General features: G+C 31.2%; 1 pseudogene across 1 annotated transcript; it reads left to right on the top strand.

Annotated features, from left to right (window-relative positions):
- Positions 1 to 4,002: 4,002 nt before the first annotated feature.
- AT5G28200 lies at positions 4,003 to 6,826 on the top strand (annotated as a pseudogene; the record flags this gene model as incomplete). Its single annotated transcript has 1 exon — positions 4,003 to 6,826.
- Between the last annotated feature and the right edge of the window lie 6,270 nt (positions 6,827 to 13,096).

Here is a 13,096-nt window from a genome sequence, read left to right as displayed (position 1 = left end):
CCTTTTAAAAACAATAGTATTAATTAAAGACAACATGTAAATTGCATGTTTAAAGTCTTGTAAACAATCGCAGCTCATTGTGTTTCAATTTTCTAAACTTTGATAGGATAAACGTATAAAGCATTCCACTTGTTCTAAATATTTGGACGACCAATTTCTTTTCTTATGACCAACTATTTATTTTAAAGTAATGGTTATATCTTTAAGGTTACCAAATTTTTATTAGTAATTTTTGATTAGGATCACCTTTTTTATTGGACTGGCTTTTTGGGGTGATATTAGATGCATTTTGAGGATAACAAGAAGTTAGAAAGATATGTTATATGATGGAAAAAAATCTTTATGTGTTTGTTAGATCTCTGTTTCATCTTCTTGAACTCTTATTTTTTGAAGTTGGTCATAGAGTGTATGCAAATTTAGAAAATAAGCATGAGAACTGATAGAACTTGGAACATAAAAGACAGAGAGAAACCCTCCTAGTGAGCAGCGTCTTCCTCCTCGCAGAACTTGGTGTATTCCATTGGACCCATCAAAGATTCTAACTTCTCGGGGCTACTTGGTTTCACTTTGATCATCCAACCATCTTCAAAGTATCAGAACCACTTCAACCACTTCAACCATTTGAACTAATATTTGTCTCGAGTTTGATCAATCTTCAGTTTATGCAAGATTCATAATCTGTAAATTACACTGAATCATGGCTCCTCGATTCACAGATTGATATGGTTATCATCATCAACTAATGAAGTCATAATCACATAATTAAGTATACCAGTTAATCTTACTATTTGCAAGTGTTTCAAGGTTTATCAGAGAAATATTTCTTGACATATGCCACAATTTTGTGTTGCTGTTTCGAATTTGGTTTCGAGAGAATGACGATATGCTCCTCCTCTATTTGATATTGATGATGATTCACATCCAAAGTTTTGAAAATCTCTTTCCAATTGCATTCTCTAGCTATCCATTAAAATTGATTTTGGAATGGGGACTTTATGATTAAAACTGATAATAAACTTGTCTAACTTTTAAGTCTTAGTGCTACGATTATGAATAGAAAAAAATCTCTTGATCAATGCACTCTCTTATGGTTGAAGAAAAAGTAAATAAGGAGTAGAAATGAATATTGCTTATTCTTTTTTCAAAGTTGAAGACGTATCCTAAAGATTTGATAGTTCATTTTTGTAAGATCACATAATCACTGTTTCAAGTTTTTTTTTTTAATATACAGAAACCATCACAATGTTAAGAGAGACATCTGCTGAAGAATGTTGGCATGAGCAACTGATTTTGAGAACTGAGAAGTATCTTTTTTTTTTTTTTCTGAGAAGTATCTTCAACAAAGGTAAATTGTCTTATTGACTCATCTTGAATGTTTGTTTGGAGGAATGACAATAAAAACATACATCATCATACATGACAAATATATATAAAATTAATAGGGAGAGTGTTAATCTTTTGCCCAAGAAAAAAAAAAGGAGAGATCTAGTCTAATATCTAATCTAGTAATGTCAGCAAAATTTGGTTATACAAAGATGTCAAACCATTGTTAGAAATGAAAAACGAAGTAGCAAAGGATTAGAGAGAGAGTTTGAGAACTTAGTGAGTATTAGATTTGTTAGTAGACTTACATATTTATAGGAAAAGAAGGCCGATTAAAGATTTTTAGGGTTAACTTCAAATCTTTTTAATATATTTGCAAATCATAAAGGATTAAGTATATGCTCGATTCGTTAGGATTTTAATATATAGTTATTGTTATATTTTGTAAATATAATAACTGAATTCGTATTGTTATTTTCATCAATACTATATTTGCTTGAGTAGTTAATATTCGAATTTATAGATTTTGTTATGTTTGGTATCTTCTATTAAATGATTTCGTATTTAAATATTTTTTTTATCCTTATTCACTAATCAGAATATACGAAAAAAATTGTTTTTGTTTGTTATAGAAAAATTTGTCTTTATTTACTACTATTCGAATGATTTATTATAGAAATATCTTTTAGGTGATTGAATCTTTTTTCGGCTTTGTTTTTAATTTCAGCATTAAACACCCATATTTACTTTGGTAATCTCTTATGCCTTGCCCCGTGAAGCCCATTACGTAGAATTAATAGATTACCAAAAAAAGTGAATAGCCCATTTTCATTTTGCAGGATCCGCGCATCTTTATTCGGGTTGGTTTTAATCACGGCTCAGGTCGGCTTTGATGATGCAAAAAATTGTCTATTTTACCGTTACTTTTTTTTTGTTTGAGTTTTTGTTGTAACATGATATTTAAAAGTGGCTTAAATGGCTTGTCATTCTCTCTAAATAGTATAGATATTCATTCTTTGTTTAGGGTTTTCTGCCCAAAAAAACCTTTGTAAACAGCAAATCTTTTTTTGAAGAAAATGCTATGCTTTGGAAAAACTTTATGTAGTCTTATATGACTTTCACAGTCTAACTTCGATATAATGGAATGATTTCAGATAGAAAAAAAGAAAACAGACACAATTGGGATTTTCTGCCTAAAAAAACCTCCAACTTGTGTACGAACTCTTTTAAAAAACCAATTTTTTTAAAAAAAATGCTATGCTTTAGACAAATTTTATGAGCATTTCCAAGTAAGTCACATCTAAAAACTGCACAAAACATCTTTCTTTAGAGAGTTATTTAAATAAGTTAGGACGTTGGTTTGAACATGGAGTCTTTTTCCAATATGGTTTGCGACTGAAGAAATAGACCAAACCAAATGCTTCTACAAACACTCTACATACCACTAAGGCACTAAACGAAAGACTCTGTTTGTGATGAACCATTTTTTTTTGGTTAACGACGCTTGAGTACGTCACTCGTGAGTACGGATATCCCACAAGACCACAACAGCAAACGAATCCAAAATCCGTGTATTCGAAATGCATTACGTACTTACCTTTTTGGACGAATCTAAAACGTGTCTAGCTTGAGATTGCATGGCTCATATCGTTGTTGTACATGCATGTACATCATTTATATAAAATACAATAACTTTTAATTATATACGTATATATAATCACTTTTAAATGTCTATTGTAGCTTCAATTCAAATGGTTCGGGAGAAAAAAATACTCTTTAAACCCATATTAAAACTTGCAAATAATTAATTTGGTATCCTTTAATAATAATTAAATATATATACATCAATACTATCATTTTTATCTGGTAATATTTTTCTTATCTGGTAACTATAATTAAACGTTATCGAACAAACTTTCAAAATCATTTGATTTTTAATTTTTTTATTATAATAAAAAAGGATATATATTTTATATGATATTCTATCATCTCCATTTAGAGTTATGTGAATAGCTGTTGCGAATTTATGACCAAAAGGCGAGAGCTATAAAGGGAAAAGGGGATTTTCATACCTATATTTTGTTCAGAGTGTATTTTCGTACCTAAACAATTTTGTAAGGTATTGTACAAACCTAAACTTCAATATAATTTGAATCTCATACCTAATCTTTATAAAATGGGCAAAAATCAGAGTCAATCTAACCGATGTTAGTCAACACCGTTACGGTGCTGAGTCATCGTACACATGCATGATGACGTGTCTCTAAACGATGTTTTGATATGTCGTCTTAATGTTATTTTATTTTTTTTGCAAAATTGGAGATTAGAACCCATAACCCTTTCCTCTATGTGAAGCATCAATTACCAATTAATCCAACAACATTCATCGAATATACCTAAAACGTTTTAAATTAAAAACACGCAAAGTTCTGTGTTTTAAAATTGGGGGAAATTATGAATACTAGGGTTTCGAATTGAGAAATCGATTTCTCATATCTTCTTCTTCCTCTCCGAAAATAGATGAAATGAATCGATTAAGAAATTATAACCTCTCTTTCAGATTTGGGTTTTGTTCATTCGACTTTTTGGGTAATCGATTTTAGTCCCTCCTCTGTGATTTTGTTTCCCTCTACATCTCTTGCGTGTGTCTCACTAGGGTTTTTCCTTTTTCTGTAGACGATGCCTCTGATTCCTTTCCCTCTCCGGTTGATTGCTTTTGGCGAAGAACCTCGCGGCGAGAGGGTTAATGTGTATCAGAAGATGAAAACCCTCTGCGGTATCTTCAATGCTCTCGATGATGGTGAACGACAATATCTTTCTCGATCTCTTTTCGCTCGCCTGTTGGAGTTTCCTAACAATCCTGCCTGGTCCGCTAGTTTTGGAATTTTTATTTTGGAAAGATAGTTGGAGGTGGCTAAGCCTAGCGAGATTTGGATGCTATTCGCTGGTACACCTGTTCGTTTTTCTTTGAGAGAGTTCAAGATCATCACCAGATTACCCTGTGATAAGTATCTGAGTTTAACGATGAAGAAGAAAAAGGTACTGCAGGAAAGACGATTCCTTTTTACAGTAAGTTGTTTGGCCTTGAAGAGGATTTCACCGTCGATAGGGGTTATTACAATGTTGAAGAGAATGATTGTTTCAGATCCTGGTATGAGAATCCGATGTGCTTGCTTAGCTATTGTTGATGGTTTTCTTGTCCCAACCTCTCATTATCCTAAGATTGTTAAGGCTCACGCCAAAATGGTTGTGGACGTGGATGCATTTCTTGCTTATTCCTGGGGCCGTTTCACTTTCGAGATGATGATTAAGTCGATAAAAGAGAGGGAAATTAAACAATAAGCAAGTACTTGTTTTGTTGTTCAGGGGTTGGTGTATGCTCTGCAATTGGTTGTCTTATAGGCTGCTCCATCCATTCAAGATGGTCCTCTAATTGACGAGACTATTGAGTCTGATTCTGAAGGTGCGGAAGACGATGTTGAAGTGGCCCCTCGAGAGTCTGTCCCTTTCAAGCTCGGGAACGCTAAAGAGTTAGATGAGAAATGTTCGATAATGCTCTTATATATTAATTTTGTTAACCGTTACCACATTATTGACGGTAACGAGATAGTTAATCATTAAGTTTTGTTTTATGATATCTACTTATCGAGTCTAATATTATTATTTGTCGTGTTTTTGCAGATTCATGTTGCTAACATCATTTGTCCTAATTATGTGTCGGATCCGGCGGAAGATTTGTCTTGGTCTGATGATGAGGAGGATGAGAGGGTTGATAATCTTCTAATGTTGGCTAATGAGGGTTTAATTTTTAATAATGACATGTTTGGTGGTGGATGTTTTCCATCCCAGATGCAATTGGTATCTAAAAAACAAAACCGTGGTGCTAAGTCTAATGTTAGTTGAAATAGGAAAGCAGCCAAACCGTCTAAGAACCTTGGTGGGGTTAGGACCAAACATCACAGACCCATCCATGAGGAAGGCGGGAGTTCAGGAGCTGTTTCTGTGGACGCTATTTCCCGTATGTTGGATGCCAAACTTGAAACTCAGGGGAAAACAATGATATCCACGCTGACTGATTGGTTTGCCAAAAACAGTTTTATCGAAGGAGAACACTCAAAGGATCCTGATTGTGGGATTAATCGTCCTAAGGAGCCTGTCCCGGCTAGTAATGTTGGTGCTTCAAATTCCGATGATTTGGGTTGCAATTGTGGTAATGATGAATTTGCTTTCAATACTCTCCGCCCCAATTCTCGGTCTCATTGCCGTGAAAGAACTTCTAATCTCGAGGCAAGTGTGGATGAAATTTTATCTTTCTACACTAACAAGGTGTCAAGTGGTGTCAATTGCAAAGAGGCGGAGGTAATATGTTGTTTTCTAACCAGTTACGTTTTTTGCTGGGTGGTTGAATATCTTCATGATCCCCTTTCTTTTTTGTTGCGGTATAGCGTGAGAAAGTTGTTCCAATTTCCAATGGATGAAGATAGTCGATATGAAGGCAACGTGGTGGATAATCTACAGGTGGGCGAGGTGTAGATGGTTGTATTTGTTTAAGTTAACTTAGAATTTAGTTATTAGTTTACTTAGATGTTAACAATGACATTATCTTCAAAAAGGTGGTGTTTTATTTTTGTGTGGGTTTTTGGTGTATAACAAACATTCTGCTAAATTGTTTTGTAGGTCGCTAACAATGTTACAGATGAGGTTGTTCCCCCTCTATATTCTGGTCCTGAAGATAAATCAGAGGTTAGGAGTCATTAAAAATTTTGAGTTTTTATTGTTAACCATGTTTTCGTGTTAACTATCTGGAATTTTTTTTTGTTTCGTTATAGCGTGGGAACAATGTCCCAATTAATGAAGATCTCATCTCCCAAGCCGCGATGGTCCATGATACACAGGTGAGCTAGTACGCAAGGATAGTGTCCATTGTAGTTAACTAACATAGTATCCGGTTTGTTGTTAGTTTTAACAGTTAGATCACGCGCAAAATCAATAATATCATTTTTGAGGGTTTTTGTGGGATAACAAATAATGTGGGAATTGTGTTTGGTAGGGTGTTAACAATGTAACGATTGTCGTTAATCCCCCCCCCCCTCCCCCATGTTGTTGTTGAAGATAACGCAGAGGTTAGAAGTTATGGTGATTATGGTCTAAAATTTGTCTTAACGATTATCATTTTCACTTTTATAAGAGAGCAATTTTTTGTAAATGTTTGGTAGGTCGCTAACCACAATTCCGTCCAAGACGACCTCCCTCCTGAAGGTGATGTTAACGATGAAGGTGATGTAACGATTGTTGTTAATCCCCCCCCCCACATGTTGTTGTTGAAGATAGCGCAGAGGTTAGAAATTATGGTGATTATCGATTATCAGTTTATTTTCGCTTCTATAAGAGAGTAATTTTTGTAAATGTTTGGTAGGTCGCTAACCACAATTTCGTCCAAGACGACCTCCCTCCTGAAGGTGATGTTAACGATAAAGGTGATGTTAATGAGGTTAGTTTTTAAATTTAATATTGTTTATATAATTGTTCCCCTTCCAACTTTGATGAGTTGGTGTTTTTTTCTGCTCGTTGAGTTAACATTTTTTTTTCTACCCATTGAGTTAACGTACTAAAGATTGTGTTATCAATTTCACCAGAAAGGTTTTGCAGCAGCATTCTTGTTAGTGCGGTACCCCATACAACTCTTAGATTAGATCCGCTTAGATCCATGTTACTCTGGTAACTAGTAACGTTTCGAACATTTCCACCTCGTATAATCTTTACTCGCAGATGCACTTCATCTAGATCCGCCCTTATCGCCATGAACAGAGTCATGTCTTCGTCGTCTAATATATCGATTGGGTTTGCACGTTTCCAATCAGGGCCCATGATCCACTGCGACAATTGATACGTTAACTCGATTTCGTCTTCTGGACCCAGCGCTAACCTTTCCTTTACCGCCATCACCACTTTGGAAAACCCATCTTGCTCACGCAGTCAGATTCCTAGTTCAAACCCATCCACATGCGAGACGTGCTCGAAAAATCCGTTTTCATCTCTTTTCCATTCTCCAGGTACCAATCTCAGCACAAACGCCATTTATACCTGTAAAATATTCAGAAATAACAAATTTTCAGGATTTTACTTTAGGGTTTCAAAGATTAAAATTACGAGAATGCTAACAAATTTGTTATTTCTGATTTATGTTGACTAACCTTTGTGTCTTGTGATCTCCCAAGTCATTCTACCCATAAAGAGAAATAACTCTAGACATATATGTCTTGGAGAAGACAACACTTGCATAAGGTTTACATGCTTCCTTTAATCTTGCAACTCACGAAAACGAATCTCGTTCGTTCAATTGATGACTTTTACATGTATTTATTATTAGAGTTGGTATCTTGTACAGTGATCAAGATGTTTTTAACACTCATCTTAATTTTTTCTTTTTGTTATATTCTAATAAAATATTTAAATAAAAGCACACATTATGTTTTTTTAAGTATTTACTTTTCAATAAACATTGTTTGAGAAAATCTCATTTAAAAACATATGTTATTACCAAACTATACAAAACTTAAAAAAAAAAAAATTATGTCAATTGAATTTATGGTAAAACACGACTTATGCCACTCCACATGGTGTAAATGTTCATAACTTATCTTAAAAGGCAGAAAAATGCTTAACATTTGCTCAAAAAATGCTTAACACTAGGATATGACCCGCGGTACACCGCAGGATTTTTGTTTGTTTATAGTTTTGGTTTTTTGGGTTTTGACAATGTAGTATATGTATAGTATGATTGTTGTATTTTTTATTACTGGCAAATTATATGTTCCGTTGTATGTAGAATTAAATGACACGTATTTAAGGTAACGATAATATTGGTTATTCTACGGATTTATAAAAATTATTCTATACAATGTGTCTATCTCTGTAAGCATATGATTTCAAATTATTGTTGATATTTCATTTTCTTATATGAAAACTATATCTTTTGTTGTGTGTATATTATATATGACATTTTATTAAGCGATCGAGTTTATAAATTAGTACACTCATTTATTTTAATTATGCAATGTAACGATACTATAAATTAGTACACTCAGTTGTTTGTTTGATGTAAATACAAATTAAATATTTATTTGAAAATGTACCAATTTAAATTAATTGTTTTGAAAGTAAGAAGGTGTTAATAGGTTTAAATTTTGTAGTTCATATAATAAATATGGATATAATTTGTAAGTTAATTAGTTCTAAAATATGATCACCCTATAATATTTGAAATAAGTTAATAGTTATAGTGTTTTAATAAATCCGCCGTCATGCTAGAGTTGTCCTATGTGTGTATATTCTATTCAGTTTTTTATATGATTTATTCATATATACTTTTGAAACAAAACATTTACCTCTAGTTTCTAAGAGCCTCTCCAACGGTATATCTTAGCATAATATCTTATGTTATAAGATTTAAAAATTAAATCAAAACAGATTAAAATGTTAAGCAGTGAATCTTAGCTAAGATGTTATTTTAGAGTTAAGAGGTGAATATGTGTCGAAAGATAAATGGTTGAGAGTAATGACAAAACCAAAAAGAAAAAGTAACATGCGTGTTATTTTCTTTACAGAATCCCTATAATCACTGCTTAGTTAAGTTTTCTAATGTAATCGAGGCCTATATTTAATATTACCAAAATCTTCTGTTTTGATTTATGTTTATTTGAAAAGATCTTAATGATTATATTTACCTAAATTAGAGTTTTGTAATATTTTATTCCTTTTACTATATCATTGTTATAATGTCATCCTTCATAATTTATTTCCAAAATAATTATTTGGTAGATGGAAGTTGATTACTATGATTGAAGAGCACGTGAAGGATAAATCGCTATTTATAAGGTTAGTTGGGATCAATACTTATACTTAATTGTCATAAAGTACAAATATAATTATAGTAGTAAGTATTAGAACTGTAAAATATATTGTTAGAATGTATGTCTCGTAATTGAGTAATAATAAATTAATAAACCACCAACATAAAATCTTATAACTTGTTTTAATAACTTGATAGTTTGATTAGTAGAAATATAACAAAATGTACGATGTTGATAAGTCATAAGTACAAAACAAAAAAAAAAACGAAAGGACAATCAAACATGAATGTTTGCTATTTTTTGATACTAAAAAACATTTGGAAGTTTGTTTCAACAATCTCCTCATAAAGCTCATAGTCGTCATCATCATCACCTTTAAATGCATTCCTATAAAACAACAAAAAAAATCATTAAGTAAACCTTAATTTTTTTTATACATTTAGGAAAATTAAGTAAAGAGAGTGACTTACATGTAGTTCTTTTTATCCAAACATCTGAAATTAGGATCAATGAATATTTTAGAGCAACCATATCCGGTTAGCAAGCAAAGTTTTCCTAGTCATTAAACATAAAATCTAATGTAATTGTGTAGGCAAATAAATATAGTTAGTTTTTGGTTATGACTTACGGTAAAATAGTGAAGGTTATATTTATAGTGTTTATGGTTAGGTCTTTATGTTAGGGTTTATATGAAGCATATTCTATGAGATTTAAAAATACAAATAAGGTTAGATTGTTTACAATATTAGTTATACATAATATAGTACTCAATCTTACCGAAATTGCAACTTTCTCTTGTTAGATTTTTTTTTTTTTAATAGGAATAGATAACGTTTAGCTATCGTGTATTAAATGTTTAGAGAATATTTCGTAATTTGCCTTATTAGAGAAGATGTAAGCGAGTATATAAGTTGTTAAAGGAATAAATTTTAACTTTCCTTATTAGTAGGATTTGATATTCAAGGCTATATTTTTCAATATATTGCAAAATTTATTCCTATATATTTAATATTTTGTAGTTATTAACAAAGAAAAGATGAGCAGAAATTGTATAAGAAATACAACTCTTATATCATCATAAAAAATAAAATTTTGTACATTTGAACACTGCTCAAATGAATTATCTAGGAGTTTTGATGCAGATTGAGCTATCAAAGTTTGAAGAGATACATCCATACCATAGAGATGAAGATTGAAATTGAAAAAGTAATCTTTAACTATAAAGATATAGAACATATTTAGTTAGTAAATAATAAAAGAATTTAGAATCATATTTATGAAGATAATAAAAGACTATGGACCATTTCAATAACTCACCAGATTTGAGAGTGTATTTGTTGATATGTTTGTAAGATTAGCTGCAAAACAGATTAAATGTTTAGTATATTTTCTAACTAAAAACATAAAATATGAAAATTCTTATAACAGAAAACAAAAACAAAACGATGAAGATGAAGATGAGAGATGTTATATATAGGTGCAGGTAATGAAAAAAACAATGAAGATGTGATATTTGGCTTGCTAATGAGAGAGTATATATAGTAGTCATTGACAATTAGGGTTAGTTTTGATTTCGAATAAAAAATATCTTTGTGTGCAAGCAATATTTTTTTCTATTTTCTTATTGGCTAGAATTAGAAAATGAATTGAATGATTAGTTGTTATGGAAAAAGTATCTCGTTAGGTTGTTTCATAATGATTGTTAGAATTCTTTGAAAAGTATATTTTTCAAAAGTTATAGGAATTGAATAGAGGATGTTTAAGGAATATGTTTTAATTTAGTTCTCAAGATCTCCGAAAATTATGTGTTGAAGATTTTGTAGTTAATAGAATATTTACTCAAGTAATTACTTTGCTGAACGGATAAATACTAAATTACCATATGAGTCGGATTTGTTTTGCAATGTTACATATTCGATTCCATATAAGTCGGATTTACTTTGCTGAACGGAAATAATTAATTGTATTCAATTCGTATTTAAAGTGATTAATTTTGGTAAGATTTGATTAACATTTAAAATAATAGGATGTGGGCTAAATATTAAAGAGTTTCAGCAAATGGGCCAAAAAACCGGGTAAAAAACCGGGTAAAACCAAAAAAAAAAACGGCCCGAAAAATCCTTATTTTGTACTTCAAAAATGTTAAGTAGATTTGCTTAAAAATTGCTTGTACTTGCTTGAATCAGGGAGTTTTCATCTTAAAGGGACAAGAAGGAAAAAAGTTAATAGGGCTACTTACAATTGCAATCAACCTCCATCCATTTGCCTAATTAGGCATTAGTGATAACTACTCTTTCCTCACTACTTAGTCAATAAGTTAAGGTTTCTTCAAATTCTAATGTTGTGAAGAAAAAGGCAAAGGCTCTAGTATAGCTACTCTTACTCTCTCATTCGAAACTTAGTTATGCTATGATCACTACATTACAAACTATTATTTCTTTGACAAAGACCTTATACCAAATTCATTTGATATTTTTAGCTCTCATAAAGAAAAAGATTTCCTTAATTTTAAGTTTTTACTTTTTAACTTCATATGAAACCTTTTTATTTGAGTATTTTCAACATTACATGGTTTGTAGTGTAGGCATTAAAGAATTTTGAGACTCTTAAACGTCCTCGTAAGTTGGTGTCTTGCATAGCTTTTTGCATATGATGCTTTTAACATTACTCATCTTATTTTGGTATCTATTTTTATTATCTAAGAAACAAAATAGTACACATTTTGTTTTTACGTTGGTGAGTAATTATTTTCAAAAAAATAAAAAACTGATCTTTTTTGAGAAACTATCATAAATTATAAAAACGCAATACAAAATTATATTTGTTAATGCAAGTTTTTTAAATAGATAAGGTTTATTCACCAATTTGAATTTTAATAATCTATAATTCTATAAACATGGTGATTGTAGTTATAGAAATGTGTTTGGTTGATTAAGATTATTTGATTGATATCACGTATACCAAAACGATTCTCCCATGAATAATGATGTATCTTATAAGCTAAGGATCATTTTTTGTTAATAAATATATAATGATCCAAAAAAGAATTGAATGATGGCTAAGAGATTAATGTAAGAGTGTAAAAAAATGAAAGATTTATTGAAGAGTCAAGAATTGTGGAAGTTGGAGTGTAAACTGTGTATTCAAAATTATACCCAAAATTGATCGTAGAAAACCAAATCAAAATGGTTTGATATAAAAACCACCTTTTTCACTACAAGCAGGAATACGCAGTAAATTCAAGGCATCTTAACAAGAAATCATAACGTCACCGGTTTGAAGCGTTGTTAACTAGAAAAAAATAAAGAATGATGTTTTTTTTTAATGAAAAAAATAGAGGACGTTACAAGCCTTTTTCTATGTAGTTTTTTTAGTGCATTTTAATCACATATATAAAATAGATATGTAATTATGTTAAAAATCTAACGTTAATTGAATAATTATTTGGACTTTTGAGATCGATGGATAGTTGATACTGTCATCATTAGCGAAAATCAACATTGAATTGGACATTGTTAGTCAAAAACTCCTTGATGTTACTTTAGGATTTGGACGTCGTTTTCATCATAATGCTTAACATTTGCTTAAAAGTTACTTTAGGATAAATTAGACCTATGCATTCTTCCTTGCTTATTATGGGGCAGGGTCTACATTATCCACGATGTCACTATAGTTATGGCTGATGGGCCAAGATGAATCTCCCGCTCAAAACGCATATATATCTATTTTTAGTAAAAGATTATTTAGCTTTTAGAAATTTTAATTATGAGAGATATAGAGACATGGTTGCCAAGAAAAGGAAAAATATACAATAAACTAATAAAGTGACTAAATAAAAGAAATATATCTACCAAATTAACATCTTAGTGATTTTGTCTAACATTTCTGTGATGGATTCTCTCCTATATAAACTCTCAATG

Source organism: Arabidopsis thaliana, chromosome 5 (assembly GCF_000001735.4).
Source record: "Arabidopsis thaliana chromosome 5, partial sequence".
NCBI classification, from domain to species: Eukaryota; Viridiplantae; Streptophyta; class Magnoliopsida; order Brassicales; family Brassicaceae; genus Arabidopsis; species Arabidopsis thaliana.
The sequence above is the reverse complement of the archived record's forward strand: the minus strand, read 5'-3'. Positions and strand labels throughout refer to the sequence as shown.